The sequence below is a fragment of the Triticum urartu genome, chromosome 1A (assembly GCF_056163025.1).
Source record: "Triticum urartu cultivar PI428250 chromosome 1A, HENAU_Tu73, whole genome shotgun sequence".
Taxonomy (NCBI): domain Eukaryota; kingdom Viridiplantae; phylum Streptophyta; class Magnoliopsida; order Poales; family Poaceae; genus Triticum; species Triticum urartu.
In genome coordinates, this window is record NC_141873.1 from 346,088,760 (window position 1) to 346,104,735 (window position 15,976).

The 15,976-nt window shown below is 46.9% G+C and overlaps 2 long non-coding RNA genes across 2 annotated transcripts; both read right to left on the reverse strand.

Annotated features, from left to right (window-relative positions):
* Positions 1 to 139: 139 nt before the first annotated feature.
* On the reverse strand, positions 140 to 7,830 carry LOC125510601 (uncharacterized). The gene is made up of 2 exons (XR_007284675.2): positions 6,781 to 7,830; positions 140 to 412 (listed from the first exon to the last, which is right to left on the reverse strand). It is a non-coding gene; the product is annotated as an uncharacterized LOC125510601 (long non-coding RNA).
* A 4,454-nt stretch (positions 7,831 to 12,284) lies between these two features.
* On the reverse strand, positions 12,285 to 15,698 carry LOC125510588 (uncharacterized). Its single transcript, XR_015602269.1, has 2 exons — positions 14,675 to 15,698; positions 12,285 to 12,559 (listed from the first exon to the last, which is right to left on the reverse strand). It is a non-coding gene; the product is annotated as an uncharacterized LOC125510588 (long non-coding RNA).
* Positions 15,699 to 15,976: the final 278 nt, after the last annotated feature.

A 15,976-nucleotide genomic window follows, 5' to 3' on the forward strand; every position in this document is an offset into this window, starting at 1 on the left:
TGGAGAACAAAAGTTCTTGGTTCCACAGGAACGTAACACCCACAATGCGGCTATATCTCTCACGTGTCAGGGCACGACTTAGAGGCATAGCCGCATGGTAGTTTTATCGCAAGAGGGGTAATCTTCACACAATCTCATGTACTGAATAAGAATGGTATAAAGAGTTGGCTTACAATCGCCACTTCACACAATGCATAAATAATTCATACATCATCCAAATACACTCAAAGACCGACTACGGTCAAAACCGAATAAAAAGGAAGATAAACCCCAAATGCTAGATCCCCGATCGTCCCAACTGGGCTCCATTACTGATCATCAGGAAACGACACATAGTAAGGATCCAGATCCTCGTCGAACTCCCATTAGAGTTTAGTAGCTTCACCTGCACCGGTATCCTCGGCGCCTGCAACTATTTGGAAGTATCCGTGAGTCACGAGGACTCAACAATCTCACACCCGCAAGATCAAGACTATTTAAACTTATGGGTAGGGTAAGGTAAGGAGGTGGAGCTGCAGCAAGCACTAAGCACATATGGTGGCTAACATACACAAATAAGATCGAGAAGAGAAGCAACACAACGGTCGAGAAGCTAGAAGTGATCCTGAAACTACTTACGTGCAAGCATAACACAAGACCGTGTTCACTTTCCGGACTCCGCTGAAAAGAGACCATAAGGGCTACACACGCGGTTGATGCATTTTAATTAAGTCAATTGTCAAGTTCTCTACAACCGGATATTAACAAATTCCCATCTGCGACATAACCGTGGGCATGGCTCTCGAAAGTTTATACCCTGCAGGGGTGTCCCAACTTAGCCCATCACAAGCTCTCACGGTCAACAAAGGATATTCCTTCTCCCGGAAAGACCTGATCAGTCTCGGAATCCCGGTTACAAGACTTTTCGACAATGGTAAAACAAGACAAGCAAGACCACCTGGATGTGCCGACAAATCCCGATAGGAGCTGCACATATCTCGTTCTCAGGGAACACCGGATAAGCTAAGCGTACAAGTACCAACATAACCCAAGTTGCCAATGGACGGTCCCGCACGGTGCTCTAGTTTGGACCAACACTCAGAGGAGCACTGGACCATGGGTTTAAAATAAAGATGACCCTTGAGTACGCGAAACCCAAGGGAAAAGTCTTAGGTGGCAAATGTTAAAACCAAGGTTGGGCCTTGCTGGAGGAGTTTTATTCAAAGCGAACTGTCAAGGGGTTCCCATAACACTCAACCGCGTAAGGAACGCAAAATCAAGGAACATAATACCGGTATGATGGAAACTAGGGCGGCAAGAGTGGAACAAAACACCAGGCAAAAGGCCGAGCCTTCCACCCTTTACCAAGTATATAGCTGCATTAATTAAAATAAGAGATATTATGATATCCCAACACATCCATGTTCCAACATGGAACTAACTCCAGCTTCACCTGCAACTAGCAACGCTATAAGAAGGGCTGAGCAAAAGCGGTAACATAGCCAAACAACGGTTTTCTAGTGTAACACCCCGGATATGATTTACCCAATATGTACTCCAACTCTTGCCGTTTCCGGCCTTAAGTTATTTTATTTTCTCGGGTTCGGGTTTTTGTCTCCGTGTGTTGTGTCGTTGTCATACATCTCATATCATGTCATCATGTGCATTGCATTTGCATACGTGTTCATCTCATGCATTCGAGCATTTTCCCCGTTGTCCGTTTTGCATTCCGACGCTTCGTTCTTCTCCGGTGGTCATTTCTACCTTTCTCTCGTGTGTGGGGATTAAACATTTCCGGATTGGACCGAGACTTTCCAAGCGGCCTTGGTTTACTACCGGTAGACCGCCTGTCAAGTTTCGTACCATTTGGATTTCGTTTGATACTCCAACGGTTAACCGAGGGACCGAAAAGGCCTCGTGTGTGTTGCAGCCCAACACCCCTCCAATTTGGCCCAAAACCCACCAAAACCCTCTCCATCATCTAGAGCATTCGATCGCGATCGCGTGGCCGCAAACCGCACCTCATTTGGAGCTTCCTAGCTCCCTCTACCTCTATAAATAGACCCCCATTTCCAATTCCCGGATCTTCTCCCCCCTAACCCTAAAAATATCTCCTCCGCCGCCGCCGAACACGTCCGTACAGAGCCGGAAGTTGTCCGCCGCCCGCAGCCAACCGCGACTTGCCACGTGGCAGCTGCGTGCCCACATCGCCGCCGGCCCGGGCAGGCCCGCACCGGGCCCTCCAAGCCCATCGGGAGGCGCCACCCTTCGCCCGCCGATTCGCTCCGCCCGCCGCCCGGCTCCCTCGCCGCGCCGCCGTGAGACCGCGCCGCCCGCAGCCCTCGTCGCCGGCCGGAGCGAGCCCGCCGCGCCTCCTCGTCGGTCCGGCTCCGGCGCCCCGCCGCCCGACGCGCCCGGACCTCGCCGGCGCCCGACTGCCGCCTCCTCGCCTCCCCTCGTTGGCCCCGGCAACTCCGGCGAGTCCCTCCTTCTCCGGCCGCCGCGTTCTTCGTCCCCGTCCAACCTTGGGCACCGCGCGTGAACAGTGCCGCTGGATCTCAGATCCGGATTCGAAAAACCCTAGGGTTGACTTCGTTATTTTTCCCAAGTCTGCAGTTTATTTTGCATATTTCATCATGTTGTATCTCCGCATCTGTAGCTCCGTTTTGGGCATATAGCATATCAAAATGTTCGCCTCAGAGAGCACATCATTTCATCTCATTGCATCATTTTCATTTGAGTTCATCTTGATGCCCGAAATGCTGTTAGAAGAATGCTATTTGAGTTAATTGTCAGATCTGCTGCTCCAATTGGATATTTGTCATTTTTGCCATGATTATTGTGTGCATGATATGCCCATGAGCTCTACACGTGTTTTCTTATATGTTTTGCCATCTGTCCAGAGGTGCAACCCATGTATTTTTGTGATGTGTGTGGTGACTAGCACAAGCTTGCCAAGTGAGGCATTTGTTAATACTGATTTCAGGGACTTAGCATTTCCACCAAGTCCTTGAGCTGTTTATCTCAATATGCCATATGTTCATATTGTTTCCTAGTGATCCGTGCCTCTTTTGAGGATGATCAGTAAGGATGTTTTGTTAATATTGTAGTGATCTATCCATCCATGTCTTTGTTTGCAATTATGGAGCACCCTAGCTTGAGTCAATCAAGCTCTACTTTTGTCATTTCATGAATCTGGGCAGATTGTCTACTTGTTAGCAATTTGGCCGATGATGTTGTAGTTGATCCGTGCATGCTATGCTATTGTTCTTGCCATGTCTATCTTGCATTTTGTGTATTCTTGATGGGTGTATGCTTAGATTGTCATGACTTGCTCTGTAGTGAGTGCATCGAGCTCGTAAACATGCCTACTTGATATCTGTTTCAGCATGCTCCAGTTTTTACTAAGTCTGAGAACTGATTATGTTTTTGCCATGTTCACATGCTTGCAATTGTATTTACTGATCCCTTTTGGCTCAAGGTCACTAAGGGACTTTTGTTAAGCTCTTTGAGTAGCTCCGTGCAATGCTTTACTTTGCCATGTTCAGGTCCTATAGCATATAGTTTTCATGCTCCGAAGAGTGCTATCTGATCTGAAATTCCAGACAAGTGTTAATTTCACTAAGTCTGAAATCTGTTTGCCAAATGCATTTTTGCCATGCTTGTTTGAACCTGTTAATGGATGAATTGGCCGTAGCTCAGTGCTAGACTTTTGTTAAGCATCTTGAATGGATGCCTGCCATGTATTTTGATGCCATGTTTGGGTGCTGTAGCATGTTCATCTTGTTGCATTTAGATGGCTACTTGCTGTAAATCGCAGAATGTGGCCATATTTGAATCGCTTGCCATTTCCAAACTGTAACTCCGATTCCGGTGTTCTTTATATCGTTTTCAAGCGATTTCATCTCATATTTCAAGTGGCACACTTGGATTTCCATTTTGAGGCCAGGTTCATGCATTACTTGTCCATTCTTGCATATGCATCCCGCATCGCATCCCGCATAGCATACCATCTTTGCATCATGTTGTTTGAGTTTGCACGTGGTTGATTGTGCTCCGTTTGCTTGTTTGTCTTGTTTGGGTAGAGACGGGAGATGAGTTCGCTAACGAGGAGCCCGTTGAGTTTGCTTTCGAGGATCCAGTCAACTCTGACAACTTTGCAGGCAAGATGATCATACCCTCGAAATCACTACTATCTTTGCTTTGCTAGATGCTCGCTTTTTTGCTATGCCTATGCTACGATGCCTACCACTTGCTTATCATGCCTCCCAAATTGCCATGTTCAACCTCTAACCCACCATGTCCTAGCAAACCGTTGATTGGCTATGTTACCGCTTTGCTCAGCCCCTCTTATAGCGTTGCTAGTTGCAGGTGAAGATTGGAGACTGTTCCTTGTTGGAACATTATTTACCTTTTGGGATATTATTATATTACCATGTTATCTTAATGCATCTATATACTTGGTAAAGGGTGGAAGGCTTGGCCTCTCGCCTAGTGTTTTGTTCCACTCTTGCCGCCCTAGTTTCTGTCATATCGGTGTTATGTTCCCCGGATTTTGCGTTCCTTACGCGGTTGGGTGATAATGGGAACCCCTTGATAGTTCGCCTTGATTAAAGCTTTTCCAGCAATGCCCAACCTTGGTTTTACCATTTTCCACCTAGCCTCTTTTTCCCTTGGGTTTCCGGAGCCCGAGGGTCATCTTATTTAAACCCCCCCCCCCCGGGCCAGTGCTCCTCTGAGTGTTGGTCCGAACCAGGCAGCCTGCGGGGCCACCTCGGGGAAACTCGAGGGTTGGTTTTACTCGTAGCTTGACCTATCTGAGTGTGCCCTGAGAACGAGATATGTGCAGCTCCTATCGGGATTTGTCGGCACATTCGGGCGGTGTTGCTGGATTTGTTTTAACCTGTCAGAGTGTCTTAAAGAACCGGGATACCGAGTCTGATCGGAATGTCTCGGGAGAAGGTCTATTCCTTCGTTGACCGTGAGAGCTTGTCATGGGCTAAGTTGGGACTCCCCTGCAGGGATTTGAACTTTCGAAAGCCGTGCCCGCGGTTATGGGCAGATGGGAATTTGTTAATGTCTGGTTGTAGATAACTTGAACCTTAATTTAATTAAAATGAACCAACAGTGTGAGTTACCGTGATGGTCTCTTCTCGGCGGACTCCGGGAAGTGAACACGGTGTTGGAGTAATGTTTGCGCAGGTTGTTCTCTAGTTAATCGGTCGCGCTTTGCCTCCTCTTCTCGCTCTTTTTTGCGAACAGGATAGCCACCATATATGCTAGTCGCTTGCTGCAGCTCCACATATTTTCCTTGCCTTACCTATTAAGCCTAAATAGTCTTGATCGCGAGGGTGCGAGATTGCTGAGTCCCTGTGGCTCACAGATTACTTCCAAACCAGATGCAGGGCCTGATGATTCCGCTCCAGATGGCGCGCTTGAGCTCAAGTGGGAGTTCGACGAGGATTCTCAACGATACTACGTGTCTTTCCCTGATGATCAGTAGTGGTGCCCAGTTGGGGTGATCGGGACCGTGTCGCATGTTGGGTTATCTTTTATTTTGGCGTCGTAGTCGGGCCATGAGTGTTTGAATGTTGTAATGCTATTTATGTACTTTGATTGACGTGGCGAGTGTAAGCCAACTATTGTATCTCCCTTTTATTATTTATATTACATGGGATGTTGTGAAGATTGCCTAACTTGCGGCATTGCTTTCAATGCGGTTATGTCTCTAAGTCGTGCCTCGACACGTGGGAGCTATAGCCGCATCGAGGGCGTTACAGCTAGGAAGGTGGGTTAGAGGCTTGACATGACAATATGGGAGGCATGATAAACAAGTGGTAGGTAGCGCGACATAGTGATAGAGCGAACAACTAGCAAGCAAAGATAGAAGTGATTTCGAGGGTATGGTCATCTTGCCTGAATCCTGCTAGGAAGAAGAACGAGTCCATGAAGTCAAACAGACGTAGTCGAACGGATCATCACAACTCCGGAACAAAATCGAAGCTAACGAGAGAAGCAACTCGGAAGGAAGCAAGCAACATAGTAAACAAGCATCACATAAACATAGCATGATGCACAACCAAGTATGATGCATGTCCAATTTAATGAAACATGGCATGGCAAAGTGCACAACCAATACTACAAATTAAGTGGAGCTCAATATACAACGAGTTGCATATTGACGAAACACCACATTCAGTTACTTAGTTCTCTCTCGTTTATGTACCCAACAATATTAAATGTTGTTAAACATGAAAAGAGGTGAAACACATATAAACTAACTATTTAGGCAAGTTTAAATGAGGCCGGAAACAACAAACAACAATTCTGGAAAATCCTCATATGCAAATTTTAGAGTTGGTACTGTTCTGCCCTAAACCCAATTTTAGAGTTGTTAAACATGCAACAAGAGCGTACCATGTTAAACTAGGCATTTTTCCACCCCATTTACATATAAAGTTTGTTAAGTTTGGAGCTACGGTTATTTAGTTATAAAATAAATCATTTTAGCATGACAACTATGCAAATTATAAGCAAACATCATTTTAAACATTTTTACATGGATGAAAGTTGCATATTATGAAACTAGACAAAATTCTAAGCATTTTACATATTAAGTTTGTTTAATTATGATGCATGGTTGTGAAGTTATTAAATGCATGACAACTAGAGGTTTTATGTAAAAACTGCAGTGTCTGGAAATTAGCTAAAACCGCAGACACTGAAAAAAACACGGCATGACCCGAATATGAAGCATGTTGGGCCGGCAGTGCGTAGGGCGCTGGATTTGCTGGAGCTCACCATGGGCCATCAGGCCGGCTCGGGGCTGGGATTGGTCACGGCCTCGGCTGGGGGTCTCACCCACTGGCTGATGAGGCAGGAAGTGGTCAACGCATACGGCGCTCGTCCTGTCGCGCGAGCAGAGGAAACGAGCACGCGAGCTCGGGTCGCGGGATGGAGCAGGGACCCGGCAGAACTGAGGAGGCCCCGACTCCAGCGGCTCCGGTCAGCGGGAGGACCTCCCGGTGACGTGAGGAGGCCATGGCGCTGTGACCGGCGGACGGACGACGAGGAGAGGTCGGGGACGGCTCGTTCTGGCCGAAGACGAGGCCATGGGCGACAGCGAGAGGAGTTCCGGCGGCGTCGGTTGAGAGGCTCCAGGGCAGTGGCTTGATCTGCAGCCGGAGGCGCCGAGGTGGTCGAAGCAAATCCATCCATGGTGCGGTGAGAGTTCGAGTGGTGGGACTTGCCGACGGCGAGGCAAGGGAAGGCGGCGTCGGGGCAAGGAGACAGCAGGGAAGAGGCGGATCCGCCGAGAGGAGGACTTGGATGTCCGGTCCGGCCATATCCGGTGGCGCACGCGGCGCCGTGCTCCTGGTGGACGCGGTGGTCACCTTCCCACATCGGCGAGCGGCCGGGCGATGCGTGGGGGAACTTTGGCGATGGGGACGAAGCTCCAGTAGTCGACGGCTGGAGATCCATGGCAGGCTTTGTCCACGGAGTATAGAGAGAGAGAGAGATTAGATGGGAACAGAGAGAGCAGCGGGAGGAGGGAGAGGAACGACGGGAAGGTAGGAGCGGTGTGAGACTCATATGCTAGTCCGGCAACTCGGCTCTCTGCCGGACGCGATGCTCGGGGAGGAGGTCGATGCGGCTGTGGGCTGGCTCTGGTTGGTGGGTTTTTGGATCCGGAGGCGACTGGTGGAATGGTGATCGAGGGGGAGACCGCTGGCCTGTGGGTAGCTGCGAGATGGATCCGGGAAGATCCCGAGGTGGGGATGAGTGCGACTGCGGCAGCTGATGGATGGGACAGTCTACCTAAAATCTAGGGTTAGGCTGCTATATATTCCCTTCATTCTTGCTTCCTCTATCCCCGTGCTTTAACTTTGACCGTAAATTTAACTATCAAGACCGATTGCGGCGGGAGCAAAAATTATATCAGTAAATTCGTATTCGAAAGAAGTTTTCAATTATATAATTTTTTCTCCCGCTGCAGTTGGTCTCGTTGGTTAAATTTATGGTTAAAGTTGGACATCGGGAAGAGCGGGCGCACTATATTTTGGAATGGATGGAGTATAAGGTTGGTGGGATAAAGTTAGGGTCTAACATGTTCGTCCGATCGTAATCGGGCGGTCGAGAAAAAAATAGGCAGGGGGCCCAACTCAGAAAACGAAGATGTTTTATAGATGTTTGGGGAGGATCCAGACCCAACGGTAACGATAGTCCGATTCGGGTTCGGGGAAGTTCCGGACGCGCGAGAGGGGTCTAAGCACTGTGCAAAGAGGGGTAGGCTGGGCCTAGGTGGACTGTGAAGAGAAGTTGGGTTGAGATGAGAGGGAAGGAGTGCAGCCCGACGACGGTTTCCGGAGACCAAAAACGTCCGACGAAAAGACCGGCTATATTGCCGCTATAGTTATCCGTTGTGGCGTCAAACGGACTCCAAATGCGATGAAATTTGGCAGGCGGTCTACTGACAACATAACAACACCGCATGCCAACTTTCATCCCATTCTGAGAACATTTTCTGGCCACTTATAAAATAATATTTCGGACGTGCCGCGGGCGCGTGCAAGTGTGTCTGGGCTTAGAACGGACAACGGGAGGAATGGGGAGACTGGGATGGATGCAAGTTTCGAAAACATGCAGATGCAATGCACATGATGACATGGCAAAATGCAACACGCAAGCAAATGACATGGCAAAGACAGCGAATAACTGGAAGACACCTGGCGCAACGGTCTCAGGTCGTTACAACACTCCACCACTACAAGAGGATCTCGTCCCGAGATCTAGGATGGCAGCGAAGAGAAGCGGAAGAGGAAGAGGTAAAATAAAGTTGCTTCTTGACAAAAGAGTGAAACCCTAAACCTTGAGAGGTTGAACAATTGCGAGAAAAGAATACAACAAAGATGAACGAAGTTGGAAACACTCCGTTAGAAAAGAGGAACAAGGAACATTGCCAAAATCTTGGGGTTGCAAAGACATGAATGAAGAGCTCTAGTGACAAGAAAGGACATGTAACCACTCCGGTTAAGTGGATAAGCAAGGAAAGAACATGATCTTGAGAAAATGAGATGATTGGTCGAAGTGAGCAACAACACAATGCCTCCGGAACAAAGAGTAGAAGCTAGATCGTTGGAAAGAAAAGAACGGAGAGGAAAAAGACAACTTCTACCACAATTGAATTTGAAAAGTATCCTAACAAGAGGGATTGAACGGAGTTGTTGGAAAACCAACAACGAAAATAATAAGCTTGTAGTGGGCTTATGGAAACATCTCAACATATGAGGTGACAAATAGCCACTAAAGGAAGCCATTGATTTGAGTGAGAGCACCAAGGCGATGAAAAACTTCTTTCACCAAGAGAATAGGAGAAAACTTGGATCATTGATAAGAGCCATAATAGCAACATTCCTTAGGGAAGGCTTTAGGTGAAACATGACACAAGATAACTCCAACGAAGAGATTGGCGGATTTAAAATATCTCATTCTTGACAACATGTGAATCATGAAACACGAACTCAAATTGTCAAGAATGACATAACACCACCTCAAATGATAAGGTAGAACGAATTGTACTTCAGAATGTAAGATGAAGAATGCTTGGACTCCACAAAACAAAACATGTGTTGAACACCATGTTTATTTTAGAGTATAGCTTCGCAGATGTTAACTCCGAGAGAAATCTTGAAGAAGAAATGAAGAATGAAAGGAATCCTTAACGAACCACCAAGTTGAGCCTTCATGAGAACTCCGGTAGTAAAAGGATGATAAAAGGAAGAGAAGTTGAAAACACAAGGTGAAGCCTTGCGATGACTTAGATGGAGCTTCACGACGATATGACCGCGAAAACTTTGAACTCCGGAAGAAAGATGAACAACTAGAAACCGAGAATTGATATCATGAACGAGCTCCAAAAAAGAAAATATGAAGCATCTCGAACCAAGAATGTGATATGACGAACAACTCCAGAGAGAAAGATAAATCACCTGGGTGAACCAAGAATAAGAATTATATTATGTGTATCCTTCACCAATTTAGATTGATGACAAGCAATGGATTTGGCATACTACTTATTCTCGTAGAAAGGATTAAAATAGATATAGCGCAAACTTGAGGAAGGTCTTCAATGAATCCACCGGTAGGCTTTAGGAAAGAACGAATGAATTGATATGATCAAAAAGGAAGAGAGATCTTGAACGAACCACCGTAAGAATTAAATAAAGAAAAGATAGCGAAACACCGGGAAGAATTAGAAAATGAACGAAGGTAGTTGAGAGAATATAGATACAAATGAACGAAGAGATCCCGAGCTGATTAGAGAAAACTTGAATGATGCCCTGGTAAGATTTGGAGAATGAGACCTGAAAGCTTAGAATGAATAAACCCGAAATGATGGATTTCGGAGAATCGAGCTGAAAAGACTCTTGAATTGCTCCAGATGGGTGAAAAGAATTCTCACAATCAAAAACAATTATGAGAGGATGGCATCAAGCTTGAACTACGAATCTTTGAGAGAACAGATAAGATTTGGAGGAAAAACTCTTCTTCGGTCTTCACAATTCGAGAATGAGGACGAGAAATACCATCATGAATTGTTGATGCACTCCAGAATTTAAATTAGAATGGTTGAACCAACGATGAAAAGAATTTGAAAGATGTTGGATAAAGACATATGACTGATGATAATTCATTCTTACGTCAGACTTGGAAAAGAATTTGAGAGTAACTTCGGGAAAAAAATTAGAAGAGTCAGGTAAGTTCCTGGGAAAAGACCTGTGGGTTAGGGCCCACTCAAAAGAAACATCGGTGAACGATTTTGAAGAGAGATTGCACCAGTTGAATTAAATGGCTTGAATGAGATAACATCCTCAAAAGAACTTTAGCGAATTGAGAATGGAAACTTGAATCTTCTAAGATATCTTCAGCACTCCGGAACAATTTAATAGCGAGAAGTGGATGATTAAGAGGTGCACCGGCATGAGAAAACATTTGAAATGAGGAAAAGGATGTGATCGCCAAAGCTTGACTTGAGTCCACCGGAGAAGAAAACGAGTGAAGAGTGACGGACTTGAAGCTCCCTTAGCATCTTCATAACAAACACCGGGTAAAACATTGACGGAAAAGAATGAAGAGGCTTCCCATCAATAAAAGGATACTTGATTAAGAAATCTGAGTCCTTAAAGAAAAAGGGTGGGAGGGCGGGAAAACAAAGACAACTTGGGGACGGATGAAATGAACAACGTTGGGAAAAGTGAGGGGTGATCTTGCGAATGTCGAAATTACCGGATCCACTTGAAGAGAAGCACACCGGTTAGAAAAGAATTAACATGACAATCTCGACGATCAAGAAGGATTAGTACTCCCTTAGAAATATGAGAGTACCGCTTAGGAAAGGTATCGAATCAACACTTGACTTGAAGCAATTCGAATACCACAATCAAAACAAAAAGAAAGGATTGGCTTGCAGAATTAGCCAGAACAAACATATGATAGATCCCATATCGTATCATGTGTCTGCAGGAAAGATATCCTACGTGATACTTGAATTCCCACCTATAAACTCCCTAAACTTTCTGGTTATGCAATCAAGTGTTGGGGATACAGGGGAAGCATAATATCTCACCCAAACTAACAATCCCTACATCCAGCTGTATCCATCCTTCAACACATAACCAAGAAACCTTCGGAAATCATGTACCTCAACCTTCGAAAAGCATCCGTTATACGAGTTATGGCAATACTCCCGAACTCCCGCCCCAGTACTGGGTGGCGTCGAGGTTATCTCACCAACAACTTCATAAAAGAGATTTTCGATGTCGGCGAACTCAGGTATTCCAGAACTGCAACAATAAAATTGTGACGACAACACCTCGAAGCTCAACTCCCGGGGACACTGCCACAACCCCTAAATGTCAGGAGGCACCAAGAACAATGTTCCCGTCACAAGACTATCGAAACGATTCCAAGATACCCGCGTGATCCTAAAAACAATTTCATGAAATTTGAGGAGAGAAAAGTTAAAACATCTACATTAGGAGGCCTCACCAGAGCGACGAAGGGACTGAGGAGTAAAAAGAATCCTACTCTCCGATATATATAATCCTAAGACTCAAAACATTTTTGTTCTGGACTCAACAATGTAAGTGATTTGATCAAGCACGGGGCTCCAAAGTCGGGGATTGGTCTGATACCAACTTGTAACACCCACAATGCGGCTATATCTCCCATGTGTCGGGGCATGACTTAGAGGCATAGCCGCATGGTAGTTTTGTCACAAGAGGGGTAATATTCACACAATCCCATGTACTAAATAAGAATGGTATAAAGAGTTGGCTTACAGTCGCCACTTCACACAATGCATAAATAATTCATACATCATCCAAATACACTCAAAGACTGACTACGGTCAAAACCGAATAAAAAGGAAGATAAACCCCAAATGCTAGATCCCTGATCGTCCCAACTGGGCTCCACTACTGATCATCGGGAAACGAAATGTAGTAATGACCCAGATCCTCGTCGAACTCCAATTTGAGTTCGGTAGCTTCACCTGCACTGGTATCCTCGGCACCTGCAACTGTTTGGAAGTATCCATGAGTCACGAGGACTCAACAATCTCACACCCGCGAGATCAAGACTATTTAAGCTTATGGGTAGGGTAAGGTAAGGAGGTGGAGCTGCAGCAAGCACTAAGCACATATGGTGGCTAACATACGCAAATAAGAGCGAGAAGATAAGCAACGCAACGGTCGAGAAGCTAGAAGTGATCAAGAAGTGATCTTGAAAATACTTACGTGCAAGCATAACACAAGACCGTGTTCACTTCTCGGACTCCGCCGAAAAGAGTCCATCTCGGCCACACGCGGGTGATGCATTTTAATTAAGTCAAGTGTCAAGTTCTCTACAACCGGGTATTAACAAATTCCCATCTGCCACATAACCGCGGGCACAGCTCTCGAAAGTTTATACCCTACTAGGGTGTCCCAACTTAGCCCATCACAAGCTCTCACGGTCAACGAAGGATATTCCTTCTCCCGGAAAGACCCGATCAGTCTCGGAATCCCGGTTACAAGACTTTCCGACAATGGTAAAACAAGAGCAGCAAGACCGCCCGGATGTGCCGACAAATCCCGATAGGAGCTGCACATATCTCGTTCTCAGGGCACACCGGATAAGCTAAGCGTACAAGTACCAACATAACCCAAGTTGCCAAGGGACGGTCCCGCACGGTGCTCTAGTTTGGACCAACACTTAGAGGACCACTAGCCCGGGGGTTTAAAATAAAGATGACCCTTGAGTCCGCGGAACCCAAGGGAAAAGGCTTAGGTGGAAAAAGTTAAAACCAAGGTTGGGCCTTGCTGGAGAAGTTTTACTCAAAGCGAACTGTCAAGGGGTTCCCATAATACCCAACCGCGTAAGGAACGCAAAATCAAGGAACATAACACCGGTATGACGGAAACTAGGGTGGCAAGAGTGGAACAAAACACCAGGCAAAAGGCCGAGCCTTCCACCCTTTACCAAGTATATAGCTGCATTAATTAAAATAAGAGATATTATGATATCCCAACATATCCATGTTCCAACATGGAACTAACTTCAGCTTCACCTGTAACTAGCAACGCTATAAGAGGGGCTGAGGAAAAGCGGTAACATAGCCAAACAACGGTTTGCTAGGAAGGTGGGTTAGAGGCTTGACATGGCAATATGGGAGGCATGATAAACAAGTGGTAGGTAGCGCGACATAGCGATAGAGCGAACAACTAGCAAGCAAAGATAGAAGTGATTTCGAGGGTATGGTCATCTTGCCTGAATCCCGCTAGGAAGAAGAACGAGTCCATGAAGACAAACAAACGTAGTCGAACGGATCCTTACAACTCCGGAACAAAATCGAAGCTAACGAGAGAAGCAACTCGGAAGGAAGCAAGCAACATAGTAAACAAGCATCACATAAACATAGCATGATGCACAACCAAGTATGATGCATGTCCAATTTAATGAAACATGGCATGGCAAAGTGCACAACCAATACTACAAATTAAGTGGAGCTCAATATGCAACGAGTTGCATATTGACGAAACACCACATTCAATTACTTAGTTCTCTCTCGTTTATGTACCCAACAATATTAAATGTTGTTAAACATGGAAAGAGGTGAAACACATATAAACTAACTATTTAGGCAAGTTTAAATGAGGCCGGAAACAACAAACAACAATTCTGGAAAATCCTCATATGCAAATTTTAGAGTTGGTACTGTTCTGCCCTAAACCCAATTTTAGAGTTGTAAAACATGCAACAAGAGTGTACCATGTTAAACTAGGCATTTTTCCACCCCATTTACATATAAAGTTTGTTAAGTTTGGAGCTAAGGTTATTTAGTTATGAAATAAATCATTTTAGCATGACAATTATACAAATTATGAGCAAACATCATTTTAAACATTTTTTACATGGACGAAAGTTGCATATTATGAAACTATACAAAATTCTAAGCATTTTACATATTAAGTTTGTTTAATTATGATGCATGGTTGTGAAGTTATTAAATGCATGACAACTAGGTTTTTTTTGTAAAAACTGCATTCTCTCGAAATTGGCTAAAACCGCAGACACTGAAAAAAACACGGCATGGGCCGAAACTGAAGCATGTTGGGCCAGTAGTGCATAGGGCGCTGGATTTGGTGGTGCTCACCGTGGGCTATCGGGCCGGCTCGGGGCTGGGCTTGGTCACGGCCTCGGCTGGGGGTCTCACCTACTGGCTGACGAGGCAGGAAGTGCTCAAGGCATACGGTGCTCGTCCTGTCGCGCGAGCGGAGGAAACGACCGTGCGAGCTCGGGGTCACGGGATGGAGCAGGGACCCGGCAGAACTGAGGAGGCCCCGACTCCAGCGGCTCCGGTCAGCGGGAGGACCTCCTGGTGAGGTGAGGAGGCCATGGCGCTGTGACCGGCGGACGGACGACGAGGAGAGGTCGGGGACGGCTCGTTCTGGCCGAAGACGAGGCCATGGGCGGCAGCGAGGGGAGTTCCGGCGGCGTCGGTTGGGAGGCTCCAGGGCAGTGGCTTGATCTGCAGCCGGAGGCGCCGAGGTGGTCGAAGCAAATCCATCCATTGTGCGGTGAGAGTTCGAGTGGTGGGACTTGCCGACGGCGAGGCAAGGGAAGGCGGCGTTGGAGCAAGGAGACAGCAGGGAGGAGGCGGATCCGCCGAGAGGAGGACCTGGATGTCCGGTCTGGCCATATCCGGTGGCGCACGCGGCGACGTGCTCCTGGTGGAGGCGGTGGTCACCTTCCCACGTCGGCGAGCGGCCGGGTGACGCGTGGGGGAACTGTGGCGATGGGGACGAAGCTCCAGTAGTCGACGGCTCGATATCCATGGCAGGCTCTGTCCACGGAGTACAGGGAGAGATTAGAAGGGAACAGAGAGAGCTGTGGGAAGAGGGAGAGGAACGAAGGGAAGGTAGGAGCGGCGTGAGACTCATCTGCTGGTCCGGCAACTCGGCTCTTTGCCGGACGCGATGCTTAGGGAGGAGCTCGATGCGACTGGGGGATGGCTCTAGTTGGTGGATTTTTTGATTCGAAGGCGACTGGTGGAATGGGGAACGAGGGGGAGACCGCTGGCCTGTGGGTGGCTGCGAGATGGATCCGGGAAGATCCCGAGGTGGGGATGAGTGCAGCAGCGGCAGCTAATGGATGGGACAGTCTACCTAAAATCTAGGGTTAGGCTGGTATATATAAGGTTGGTGGGATAGAGTTAGGGTCTACCTCGTTCGTTCGATCGCAATCGGGTGGTCGAAAAAAAAAATAGGCACGGGTCCAACTCGGAAAAAGGCATGTTTTATAGATGTTTGGGTAGGATCCAGACCCAATGGCAACGATAGTCCGGTTCGGGTTCCGGGAAGTTTCGGACGTGCAAGAGGGGTCTAAGCACTGCACAAAGAGGGGTAGGCTGGGCCTAGGTGGACTATGAAGAGAAGTTGGGTTGAGATGAGAGGGA